The sequence below is a fragment of the Pagrus major genome, chromosome 11, assembly GCF_040436345.1.
Source record: "Pagrus major chromosome 11, Pma_NU_1.0".
Taxonomy (NCBI): Eukaryota; Metazoa; Chordata; class Actinopteri; order Spariformes; family Sparidae; genus Pagrus; species Pagrus major.
This window is the reverse complement of record NC_133225.1, coordinates 139366-151905: the sequence shown is the minus strand read 5'-3', so window position 1 is coordinate 151905 and position 12540 is coordinate 139366.

Genomic DNA, 12540 nt, shown 5'->3' with positions numbered 1-12540 from the left:
TTAGGGCCACTTGTGGGTTGTTGACCCGACCGGCCTTCATGTGGGTTGCTAAGGCCAGGTAAGCCCAGGTGTGAATGGTCGTAAAGCTGTCTGGAGAGAACTCAGTACAGCATTGTAGGTGGGTGATCAGTGATGTCTTAGGCCACCTCCTCTGTTCAGAGACGGTCGGTCCAGTTTGACATAGATGGATTCTTTTACTCCTCTTTCAAACCATCTGTCTTCTCTGGACAACATGTTTACATTGTTGTCCTCAAAGGAATGATTTGTCTCCTTCAGATGTAAGTGGACAGCAGAGTCTGGACCTGAGGAGTTGGTCCTCCTGTGTTGTGCCATTCGTTCACGGAGAGGTTGTTTTGTCTCCTCGATGCACAAATCTGTGCAGTCCTGGCTGCATTGAACAGCATCAACTACATCACTCTGTTTATGCCTGCTGAGTGTTTTGTCCTCAGGATGTACAAGTCTCTGCCTCGGCGTGTTGGTCGGTTTGAAGTGAACCAGGATATGATGTTTATTAAAGATCCTCCTGAGTTTCTCAGATGTTCCTGCGACATGAGGAATGATGATGTTGTTACGTTTTCTCGTCTCCTCCTCTCTGTCTGCTCTGGACCTTTTAGAGGTTCTGACAAAAGTCCAGTTTGGGTAGCCACAGGTTTTAAGTTCTCCTTTGATGTGCTTCTGTTCCTTCTCCTTCCCCTCTGACTTAGTGGGCACGGTCTCAGCCTGATGGTTTAGGGTTCTGATGACCCCCAGCTTCTGCTCCAGTGGGTGATGAGAGTCAAACAGCAAGTACTGATCATTGTGTAGGTTTTCTGTCCACCTCAATGTTGAGGCTTCTGTCTTCTTCAGTGTGTCCTGCACAGTCCAGGAAGGGCAGATCGTCTCCTCTGACATCTTCCTGTGTGAACTGGATGTTATTGTCAACAGTTTTTATATGTTCTGTGAAGGCTTCCACTTCCCTTGCTCTGACTTTGACCCAGGTGTCGTCCACATACCTGAACCAGTGGCTTGGAGCAGTTCCTGTGAAGGTAATCAAGGCTCTGCTCTCAACTTCTTCCATGTAGAGGTTGGCCACTACTGGGGACACTGGTGAGCCCATGGCACAGCCATGCTTTTGTCTGTAGAAACCTTCACTGTACTGGAAGTAGGTGGTCATCAGACAGAGGTCCAGTAAGGCACAAATGTGGTCTGGGGTGAAGTTAGTTCTGCTGGACAGAGTGCTGGTCTGTAGCAGGCCCACTCAAGAAGCGGTAAACAGGCGAATACGGTGCCATGGGCTCACCGATGTCCCCGATAGTGGCCAACCTCTACATGGAAGACGTTCAATGTTAGCGGTTCTTTTATTGGTTCTTTTGGGATGGAGTGTCCAGATGTGGGCAGAGCTGAGGAGGTCCTCACAGAGACAGTAAACACTGTGTGTTGGTGTCAGTGACCCTGAGTTTTGACCTGAAGGCGACTGAAGCGCGGAGACATTTAATTTGTTGTCAGACACATCAGTTCACAGGCATGAAGGTAGAGAGACACCTGCAGAGACTGTGACTCATCCTCTCTCTCATTGCTAAACACACACACACACATACACACACACACACACACACACACACACACACACACACACACACACACATACACACACACACACACACACACACACACACACACACACACACACACACACACACACACAATGACAGCAGGTCTGTAGACTGAAGCTCAGCCGGCTGGAAACGAGCTTCTGAAGTGAAATCCTCCAGACGAGCCACTGGAATTAAAAAGATAATTAACATTCAACACAGAGAACAAGTGACAAGACTAGAGGAGAACAGAGGAGAACACAAAGAGGAGACTACAGAGAGGAGAACAGAGGAGAACATAAAGAGGAGAAAACAGAGGAGAACAGAGGATAACACAAAAAGGAGAGCACAGAGAGGAGAACACAAAGAGGAGAACATAGAGAGGAGACTACAGAGGATAACACAAAAAGGAGAGCACAGAGAGGAGAACACAAAGAGGAGAGCACAGAGAGGAGAACACAAAGAGGAGAACATAGAGAGGAGAAAACAGAGAGGAGAACACAAAGAGGAGAACATAGAGAGGAGAAAACAGAGAGGAGAACACAAAGAGGAGAGCACAGAGAGGAGAACACAGAGGAGAACACAGAGAGGAGAGCACAAAGAGCAGAGCACAGAGAGGAGAACACAAAGAGGAGAGCACAGAGAGGAGAAAACAAAGAGGAGAACACAAAGAGGAGAACCCAGAGAGGAGAACACAGAGAGGAGAACACAAAGAGGAGAACACAGAGAGGAGAACACAAAGAGGAGAACATAGAGAGGAGAAAACAGAGAGGAAAACACAAAGAGGAGAGCACAGAGAGGAGAACATAGAGAGGAGAGCACAAAGAGGAGAACACAGAGAGGAGAACATAGAGAGGAGAACACAATGAGGAGATCACAAAGAGGAGAGCACAGAGAGGAGAACACAGAGAGGAGAACACAAAGAGGAGAACCCAGAGAGGAGAACCCAGAAAGGAGAACAGAAAGAGGAGAACATTGAGAGGAGAACACAGAGAAGAGAACACAGACGGGAGAGCACAGAGAAGAGAACACAGAGAGGAGAACACAGAGAGGAGGACAGAAAGAGAACACAGAGAGGAGAACCCAGAGAGGAGAACACAGAAAGGAGAACATAAAGAGGAGAACACTGAGAGGATAACACAGAGAGGAGAGCACAGAGAGGAGAACACAGAAAGGAGAACATAAAGAGGAGAACACTGAGAGGATAACACAGAGAGGAGAGCACAGAGAGGAGAACACAGAGGAGAACACAGAGAGGAGAAAACAGAGGGGAACACAAAGAGGAGAGCACAGAGAGGAGAAAACAAAGAGGAGTACACAGAGAAGAGAACACAAAGAGGAGAACCCACAGAGAGGAGAACACAAAGAGGAGAACACAAAGAGGAGTACACAAAGAGGAGAACACAGAGAGGAGAAAACAGAGAGGAGAACATAAAGAGGAGAACACAGAGAGGAGAGCACAGAGAGGAGAACACAGAGAGGAGAAAACAGAGAGGAGAACATAAAGAGGAGAACACAGAGAGGAGAGCACAGAGAGGAGAACACAGAGAAGCGAAAACAGAGAGGAGAACACAGAAAGGAGAACAGAAAGAGGAGAACATTGAGAGGAGAACACAGAGAAGAGAACACAGACGGGAGAGCACAGAGAAGAGAACACAGAGAGGAGGACAAAAAGAGAACACAGAGAGGAGAACCCAGAGAGGAGAACCCAGAAAGGAGAACAGAAAGAGGAGAACATTGAGAGGAGAACACAGAGAAGAGAACACAGAGAGGAGAACACAAAGAGGAGAAAACAGAGAGGAGAACATAAAGAGGAGAACACAGAGAGGAGAACACAGAGAGGAGAACACAGAGAAGAGAAAACAGAGAGGAGAACACAAAGAGGAGAAAACAGAGAGGAGAACATAGAGAGGAGACTACAGAGGATAACACAAAAAGGAGAGCACAGAGAGGAGAACACAAAGAGGAGAGCACAGAGAGGAGAACACAAAGAGGAGAACATAGAGAGGAGAAAACAGAGAGGAGAACAGAGGATAACACAAAAAGGAGAGCACAGAGAGGAGAACACAAAGAGGAGAAAACAGAGAGGAGAACACAAAGAGGAGAACATAGAGAGGAGAAAACAGAGAGGAGAACAGAAAGAGGAGAGCACAGAGAGGAGAACACAGAGGAGAACACAGAGAGGAGAACACAAAGAGCAGAGCACAGAGAGGAGAACACAAAGAGGAGAGCACAGAGAGGAGAAAACAAAGAGGAGTACACAGAGAAGAGAACACAAAGAGGAGAGCACAGAGAGGAGAACACAGAGAGGAGAACACAAAGAGGAGAACCCAGAGAGGAGAACACAGAAAGGAGAACATAAAGAGGAGAACACTGAGAGGATAACACAGAGAGGAGAGCACAGAGAGGAGAACACAGAGGAGAACACAGAGAGGAGAAAACAGAGGGGAACACAAAGAGGAGAGCACAGAGAGGAGAAAACAAAGAGGAGTACACAGAGAAGAGAACACAAAGAGGAGAACCCACAGAGAGGAGAACACAAAGAGGAGAACACAAAGAGGAGAACACAAAGAGGAGAACACAGAGAGGAGAACATAGAGAGGAGAACACAAAGAGGAGAACACAAAGAGGAGATCACAAAGAGGAGAGCACAGAGAGGAGAACAAAGAGAGGGGAACACAAAGAGGAGAACCCAGAGAGGAGAACCCAGAAAGGAGAACAGAAAGAGGAGAACATTGAGAGGAGAACACAGAGAAGAGAACACAGACGGGAGAGCACAGAGAAGAGAACACAGAGAGGAGGACAAAAAGAGAACACAGAGAGGAGAACCCAGAGAGGAGAACCCAGAAAGGAGAACAGAAAGAGGAGAACATTGAGAGGAGAACACAGAGAAGAGAACACAGAGAGGAGAACACAAAGAGGAGAAAACAGAGAGGAGAACATAAAGAGGAGAACACAGAGAGGAGAACACAGAGAAGAGAACACAGAGAGGAGAAAACAGAGAGGAGAACACAAAGAGGAGAAAACAGAGAGGAGAACAAAAAGAGGAGAACACAAAGAGGAGAGCACAGAGAGGAGAAAACATAGAGGAGTACACAGAGAAGAGAACACAAAGAGGAGAACACAGAGAGGAGAACACAAAGAGGAGAACACAAAGAGGAGAACACAAAGAGGAGAGCACAGAGAGGAGAACAAAAAGAGGAGAGCACAGAGAGGAGAACACAGATAGGAGAAAACAGAGAGGAGAACAAAAAGAGGAGAACACAGAGAGGAGAGCACAGAGAGGAGAACCCACAGAGGAGAACACAAAGAGGAAAACACAGAGAGGAGAACATAGAGAGGAGAACACAAAGAGGAGAACACAAAGAGGAGAACACAAAGAGGAGAGCACAGAGAGGAGAACACAGATAGGAGAAAACAGAGAAGAGAACAAAAAGAGGAGAACAAAAAGAGGAGAACACAGAGAGGAGAACACAGATAGGAGAAAACAGAGAGGAGAACAAAAAGAGGAGAACACAGAGAGGAGAGCACAGAGATGAGAACAAAAAGAGGAGAACACAGAGAGGAGAACAAAAAGAGAAGAACACAGAGAGGAGAGCACAGAGAGGAGAACACAGAAAGGAGAACAGAAAGAGGAGAACACTGAGAGGAGAACACAGAGAAGAGAACACAGACGGGAGAACAAAAAGAGGAGAGCACAGAGAGGAGAACACAGACAGGAGAGCACAGAGAAGAGAACACAGAGAGGAGAGCACAGACAGGAGAGCACAGAGAGGAGAACACAGAGAGGAGAACATAGAGAGGAGAACACAAAGAGGAGTACACAAAGAGGAGAACAAAAAGAGGAGAGCACAGAGAGGAGAACACAGATAGGAGAAAACAGACAGGAGAGCACAGAGAGGAGAACACAGAGAGGATAAAACAGAGAGGAGAACACAAAGAGGAGAACAAAAAGAGGAGAACACAGAGAGGAGAACACAGATAGGAGAAAACAGAGAGGAGAACAAAAAGAGGAGAACACAGAGAGGAGAGCATAGAGATGAGAACAAAAAGAGGAGAGCACAGAGAGGAGAACAAAAAGAGGAGAACACAGAGGAGAGAAAACAGAGAGGAGAACACAAAGAGGAGAACCCACAGAGGAGAGCACAAAGAGGAAAACACAGAGAAGAGAACACAAAGAGGAGAACCCACAGAGGAGAACAAAAAGAGGAGAACAGAAAGAGGAGAACATTGAGAGGAGAACACAGAGAAGAGAACACAGACGGGAGAGCACAGAGAAGAGAACACAGAGAGGAGAACACAGAGAGGAGGACAGAAAGAGAACACAGAGAGGAGAACCCAGAGAGGAGAACACAGAAAGGAGAACATAAAGAGGAGAACACTGAGAGGAGAACACAGAGAGGAGAGCACAGAGAGGAGAACACAGAGGAGAACACAGAGAGGAGACAACAGAGGGGAACACAAAGAGGAGAGCACAGAGAGGAGAAAACAAAGAGGAGTACACAGAGAAGAGAACACAAAGAGGAGAACCCACAGAGAGGAGAACACAAAGAGGAGAACACAAAGAGGAGAGCACAGAGATGAGAACAAAAAGAGGAGAACACAGAGAGGAGAACAAAAAGAGAAGAACACAGAGAGGAGAGCACAGAGAGGAGAACACAGAAAGGAGAACAGAAAGAGGAGAACACTGAGAGGAGAACACAGAGAAGAGAACACAGACGGGAGAACAAAAAGAGGAGAGCACAGAGAGGAGAACACAGACAGGAGAGCACAGAGAAGAGAACACAGAGAGGAGAGCACAGACAGGAGAGCACAGAGAGGAGAACACAGAGAGGAGAACATAGAGAGGAGAACACAAAGAGGAGTACACAAAGAGGAGAACAAAAAGAGGAGAGCACAGAGAGGAGAACACAGATAGGAGAAAACAGACAGGAGAGCACAGAGAGGAGAACACAGAGAGGATAAAACAGAGAGGAGAACACAAAGAGGAGAACAAAAAGAGGAGAACACAGAGAGGAGAACACAGATAGGAGAAAACAGAGAGGAGAACAAAAAGAGGAGAACACAGAGAGGAGAGCATAGAGATGAGAACAAAAAGAGGAGAGCACAGAGAGGAGAACAAAAAGAGGAGAACACAGAGGAGAGAAAACAGAGAGGAGAACACAAAGAGGAGAACCCACAGAGGAGAGCACAAAGAGGAAAACACAGAGAAGAGAACACAAAGAGGAGAACCCACAGAGGAGAACAAAAAGAGGAGAACAGAAAGAGGAGAACATTGAGAGGAGAACACAGAGAAGAGAACACAGACGGGAGAGCACAGAGAAGAGAACACAGAGAGGAGAACACAGAGAGGAGGACAGAAAGAGAACACAGAGAGGAGAACCCAGAGAGGAGAACACAGAAAGGAGAACATAAAGAGGAGAACACTGAGAGGAGAACACAGAGAGGAGAGCACAGAGAGGAGAACACAGAGGAGAACACAGAGAGGAGACAACAGAGGGGAACACAAAGAGGAGAGCACAGAGAGGAGAAAACAAAGAGGAGTACACAGAGAAGAGAACACAAAGAGGAGAACCCACAGAGAGGAGAACACAAAGAGGAGAACACAAAGAGGAGTACACAAAGAGGAGAACACAGAGAGGAGAACATAGAGAGGAGAACACAAAGAGGAGAACACAAAGAGGAGATCACAAAGAGGAGAGCACAGAGAGGAGAACAAAGAGAGGAGAACACAAAGAGGAGAACCCAGAGAGGAGAACCCAGAAAGGAGAACAGAAAGAGGAGAACATTGAGAGGAGAACACAGAGAAGAGAACACAGAGAGGAGAACACAGAGAGGAGGACAAAAAGAGAACACAGAGAGGAGAACCCAGAGAGGAGAACCCAGAAAGGAGAACAGAAAGAGGAGAACATTGAGAGGAGAGCACAGAGAAGAGAACACAGAGAGGAGAACACAAAGAGGAGAAAACAGAGAGGAGAACAAAAAGAGGAGAACACAGAGAGGAGAGCACAGAGAGGAGAACACAGAGAGGAGAAAACAGAGAGGAGAACACAAAGAGGAGAAAACAGAGAGGAGAACAAAAAGAGGAGAACACAGAGAGGAGAGCACAGAGAGGAGAAAACATAGAGGAGTACACAGAGAAGAGAACACATAGAGGAGAACACAGAGAGGAGAACACAAAGAGGAAAACACAGAGAGGAGAACATAGAGAGGAGAACACAAAGAGGAGAACACAAAGAGGAGAGCACAGAGAGGAGAACACAAAGAGGAGAGCACAGAGAGGAGAACACAGATAGGAGAAAACAGAGAAGAGAACAAAAAGAGGAGAACAAAAAGAGGAGAACACAGAGAGGAGAACACAGATAGGAGAAAACAGAGAGGAGAACAAAAAGAGGAGAACACAGAGAGGAGAGCACAGAGATGAGAACAAAAAGAGGAGAACACAGAGAGGAGAACAAAAAGAGAAGAACACAGAGAGGAGAGCACAGAGAGGAGAACACAGAAAGGAGAACAGAAAGAGGAGAACACTGAGAGGAGAACACAGAGAAGAGAACACAGACGTGAGAACAAAAAGAGGAGAGCACAGAGAGGAGAACACAGACAGGAGAGCACAGAGAAGAGAACACAGAGAGGAGAACACAGACAGGAGAGCACAGAGAGGAGAACACAGAGAGGAGAACATAGAGAGGAGAACACAAAGAGGAGAAAACAGAGAGGAGAACAAAAAGAGGAGAACACAGAGAGGAGAGCACAGAGAGGAGAAAACATAGAGGAGTACACAGAGAAGAGAACACAAAGAGGAGAACACAGAGAGGAGAACACAAAGAGGAAAACACAGAGAGGAGAACATAGAGAGGAGAACACAAAGAGGAGAGCACAAAGAGGAGAGCACAGAGAGGAGAACAAAAAGAGGAGAGCACAGAGAGGAGAACACAGATAGGAGAAAACAGAGAGGAGAACAAGAGGAGAACACAGAGAGGAGAGCACAGAGAGGAGAACCCACAGAGGAGAACACAAAGAGGAAAACACAGAGAGGAGAACATAGAGAAGAGAACACAAAGAGGAGTACACAAAGAGGAGAACACAAAGAGGAGAGCACAGAGAGGAGAACACAGATAGGAGAAAACAGAGAAGAGAACAAAAAGAGGAGAACAAAAAGAGGAGAACACAGAGAGGAGAACACAGATAGGAGAAAACAGAGAGGAGAACAAAAAGAGGAGAGCACAGAGAGGAGAGCACAGAGATGAGAACAAAAAGAGGAGAACACAGAGAGGAGAACAAAAAGAGAAGAACACAGAGAGGAGAGCACAGAGAGGAGAACACAGAAAGGAGAACAGAAAGAGGAGAACACTGAGAGGAGAACACAGAAAGGAGAACAGAAAGAGGAGAACACTGAGAGGAGAACACAGAGAAGAGAACACAGACGTGAGAACAAAAAGAGGAGAGCACAGAGAGGAGAACACAGACAGGAGAGCACAGAGAAGAGAACACAGAGAGGAGAACACAGACAGGAGAGCACAGAGAGGAGAACACAGAGAGGAGAACATAGAGAGGAGAACACAAAGAGGAGTACACAAAGAGGAGAACACAAAGAGGAGAGCACAGAGAGGAGAACAAAAAGAGGAGAGCACAGAGAGGAGAACACAGATAGGAGAAAACAGAGAAGAGAACAAAAAGAGGAGAACACAGAGAGGAGAACACAGATAGGAGAAAACAGAGAGGAGAACAAAAAGAGGAGAACACAGAGAGCAGAGCACAGAGATGAGAACAAAAAGAGGAGAACACAGAGAGGAGAACACAGACAGGAGAGCACAGAGAGGAGAACACAGAGAGGAGAAAACAGAGAGGAAAACATAAAGAGGAGAAAACAGAGGAGAACAGAGGAAAACATAGAGAGGAGAAAACAGAGAGGAGAAAACAGAGAGGAGAACACAGAGAGGAGAGCACAGAGAGGATAACACAAAGTAGAACAGAAAGAGGAGAGCACAGAGAAGAGAGCACAGAGAGGAGAAAACAGAGGGGAACACAAAGGGGAGAGTACAGAGAGGAGAACACAAAGAGGAGAACATAGAGAGGAGAAAACAGAGAGGAGACCACAGAGAGGAGAGCACAGAGAGGAGAAGCCTCCCTTCCTTGGAGGACATTTATGTGTCTGGTACCCAGCCGGCCCACGACCTGTTCCCTCCCCTCAGGCAGAACGCTGCGCAGCTTCAAAACAAGAACCACGAGGCTGAAGCTTTTTCCCAGAAGCTGTGAGGTTTATCAACTCCCTGACTTAAAGTCTGTCCTCTGCACTTTGCACTGCTGCAACCGCACACATCTATTCATGCACTTTTCCTTTAACATGCTGCTTGGCTTTTACTGTGTGTTATTTATTGTAGGTTTGAGGAAATTTATTTATTATAGTTATTATAGAATTATTGGTTCTGCTGCAGACAGCAGTCCTGTCAGTCCTGACAGTATGATGGGACATAGTCTTTAATCAAATCAGACACATGAAGAGCTGACATTCTTACAATCAAACAAGTCGTCAGGACAACCTGGACGTCTGACTCGACTGTACTGGATCTGCTTTTCACAAAACCTCAGCAAGCTGAGCCGACTGCAAAAGTTACTGCAGGCGCCTGATTGGTCAGAGAATTGTAACTAAAATTGTCACTCACGACTCAACATGTTTATTCAATCTACTCAGGTATTTAAAAGTGGCAGCCTGAAAAAGCAGGCAGGGTTTCAGTTCATCAGACTGAATGTTCACAGCAGAAATAATTAAACTTGTTCAAACACTTAAACTCACAGTGTGATTCACAGACTGAGGACGACTCCTGCTGCTTTAATGCTCCAACCAAACACTCTTTATCCCATAATTCACAGCTTCCTGCCCCTGCAGCCCAGCCCGAGGGTTTACAGAACCCAAAGAAGAATGAGGAGGATTAAAAACAGAAAAGCTCTGATGTAGAACAGTTTGACTGATGGTAGAACAGTTTGACTGATGTCAGAACAGTTTGACTGATGGTAGAACAGTTTGACTGATGTCAGAACAGTTTGACTGATGTCAGAACAGTCTGACTGATGTCAGAACAGTCTGACTGATGTCAGAACAGTTTGACTGATGTCAGAACGGTTTGACTGGTGGCAGAACAGTTTGACTGATGTCAGAACAGTCTGACTGATTTTAGAACAGTTTGACTGATGTCAGAACAGTCTGACTGATGTCAGAACCGTTTGACTGATGTTAGAAGTTTGACTGATGGTAGAACAGTTTGACTGATGTTAGAAGTTTGACTGATGTCAGAACAGTTTGACTGATGTTAGAAGTTTGACTGATGTCAGAACAGTTTGACTGATGTCAGAACAGTTTGACTGATGTCAGAACAGTTTGACTGATGGCAGAACAGTTTGATGTCAGAACAGTCTGACTGATGTCAGAACAGTTTGACTGATGTCAGAACAGTTTGATGTCAGAACAGTCTGACTGATGTCAGAACAGTTTGACTGATGTCAGAACAGTTTGACTGATGTCAGAACAGTCTGACTGATGTCAGAACAGTTTGACTGATGGCGGAATAGTTTGACTGATGGCAGAACAGTTTGACTGATGTCAGAACAGTTTGACTGATGTCAGAACAGTTTGACTGATGGCAGAACAGTCTGACTGATGTCAGAACAGTTTGACTGATGTCAGAACAGTTTGACTGATGTCAGAACAGTTTGACTGATGTTAGAAGTTTGACTGATGTCAGAACAGTTTGACTGATGTCAGAACAGTTTGACTGATGATAGAACAGTTTGACTGATGTCAGAACAGTTTGACTGATGTTAGAAGTTTGACTGATGTCAGAACAGTTTGACTGATGGCAGAACAGTTTGACTGATGTCAGAACAGTCTGACTGATTTTAGAACAGTTTGACTGATGGTAGAACAGTCTGACTGATGTCAGAACAGTTTAACTGATGGTAGAACAGTTTGACTGATGTCAGAACGGTTTGACTGGTGGCAGAACAGTTTGACTGATGTCAGAACAGTCTGACTGATGTCAGAACAGTTTAACTGATGGTAGAACAGTTTGACTGATGTCAGAACAGTTTGATGTCAGAACAGTCTGACTGATGTCAGAACAGTTTGACTGATGTCAGAACAGTTTGACTGATGTCAGAACAGTTTGATGTCAGAACAGTCTGACTGATGTCAGAACAGTTTGACTGATGTCAGAACAGTTTGACTGATGTCAGAACAGTTTGACTGATGGCGGAACAGTTTGACTGATGTCAGAACAGTTTGACTGATGTCAGAACAGTTTGACTGATGTCAGAACAGTTTGACTGATGTTAGAAGTTTGACTGATGTCAGAACAGTTTGACTGATGGTAGAACAGTTTGACTGATGTCAGAACAGTTTGACTGATGTCAGAACAGTTTGATGTAGAACAGTTTGACTGATGGTAGAACAGTTTGACTGATGTCAGAACAGTTTGACTGATGTCAGAACAGTTTGACTGATGATAGAACAGTTTGACTGATGATAGAACAGTTTGATGTCAGAACAGTCTGACTGATGTCAGAACAGTTTGACTGATGATAGAACAGTTTGACTGATGTCAGAACAGTTTGACTGATGGTAGAACAGTTTGACTGATGGTAGAACAGTTTGACTGATGTCAGAACAGTTTGATGTAGAACAGTTTGACTGATGTCAGAACAGTTTGACTGATGGTAGAACAGTTTGACTGATGTCAGAACAGTTTGATGTAGAACAGTTTGACTGATTTTAGAACAGTTTGACTGATGTTAGAACAGTTTGACTGATTTTAGAACAGTTTGACTGATGTCAGAACAGTTTGACTGATGGCAGAACAGTTTGACTGATGTCAGAACAGTTTGACTGATGTCAGAACAGTTTGACTGATGGCAGAACAGTCTGACTGATGGCAGAACAGTTTGACTGATGGCAGAACAGTCTGACTGATGGCAG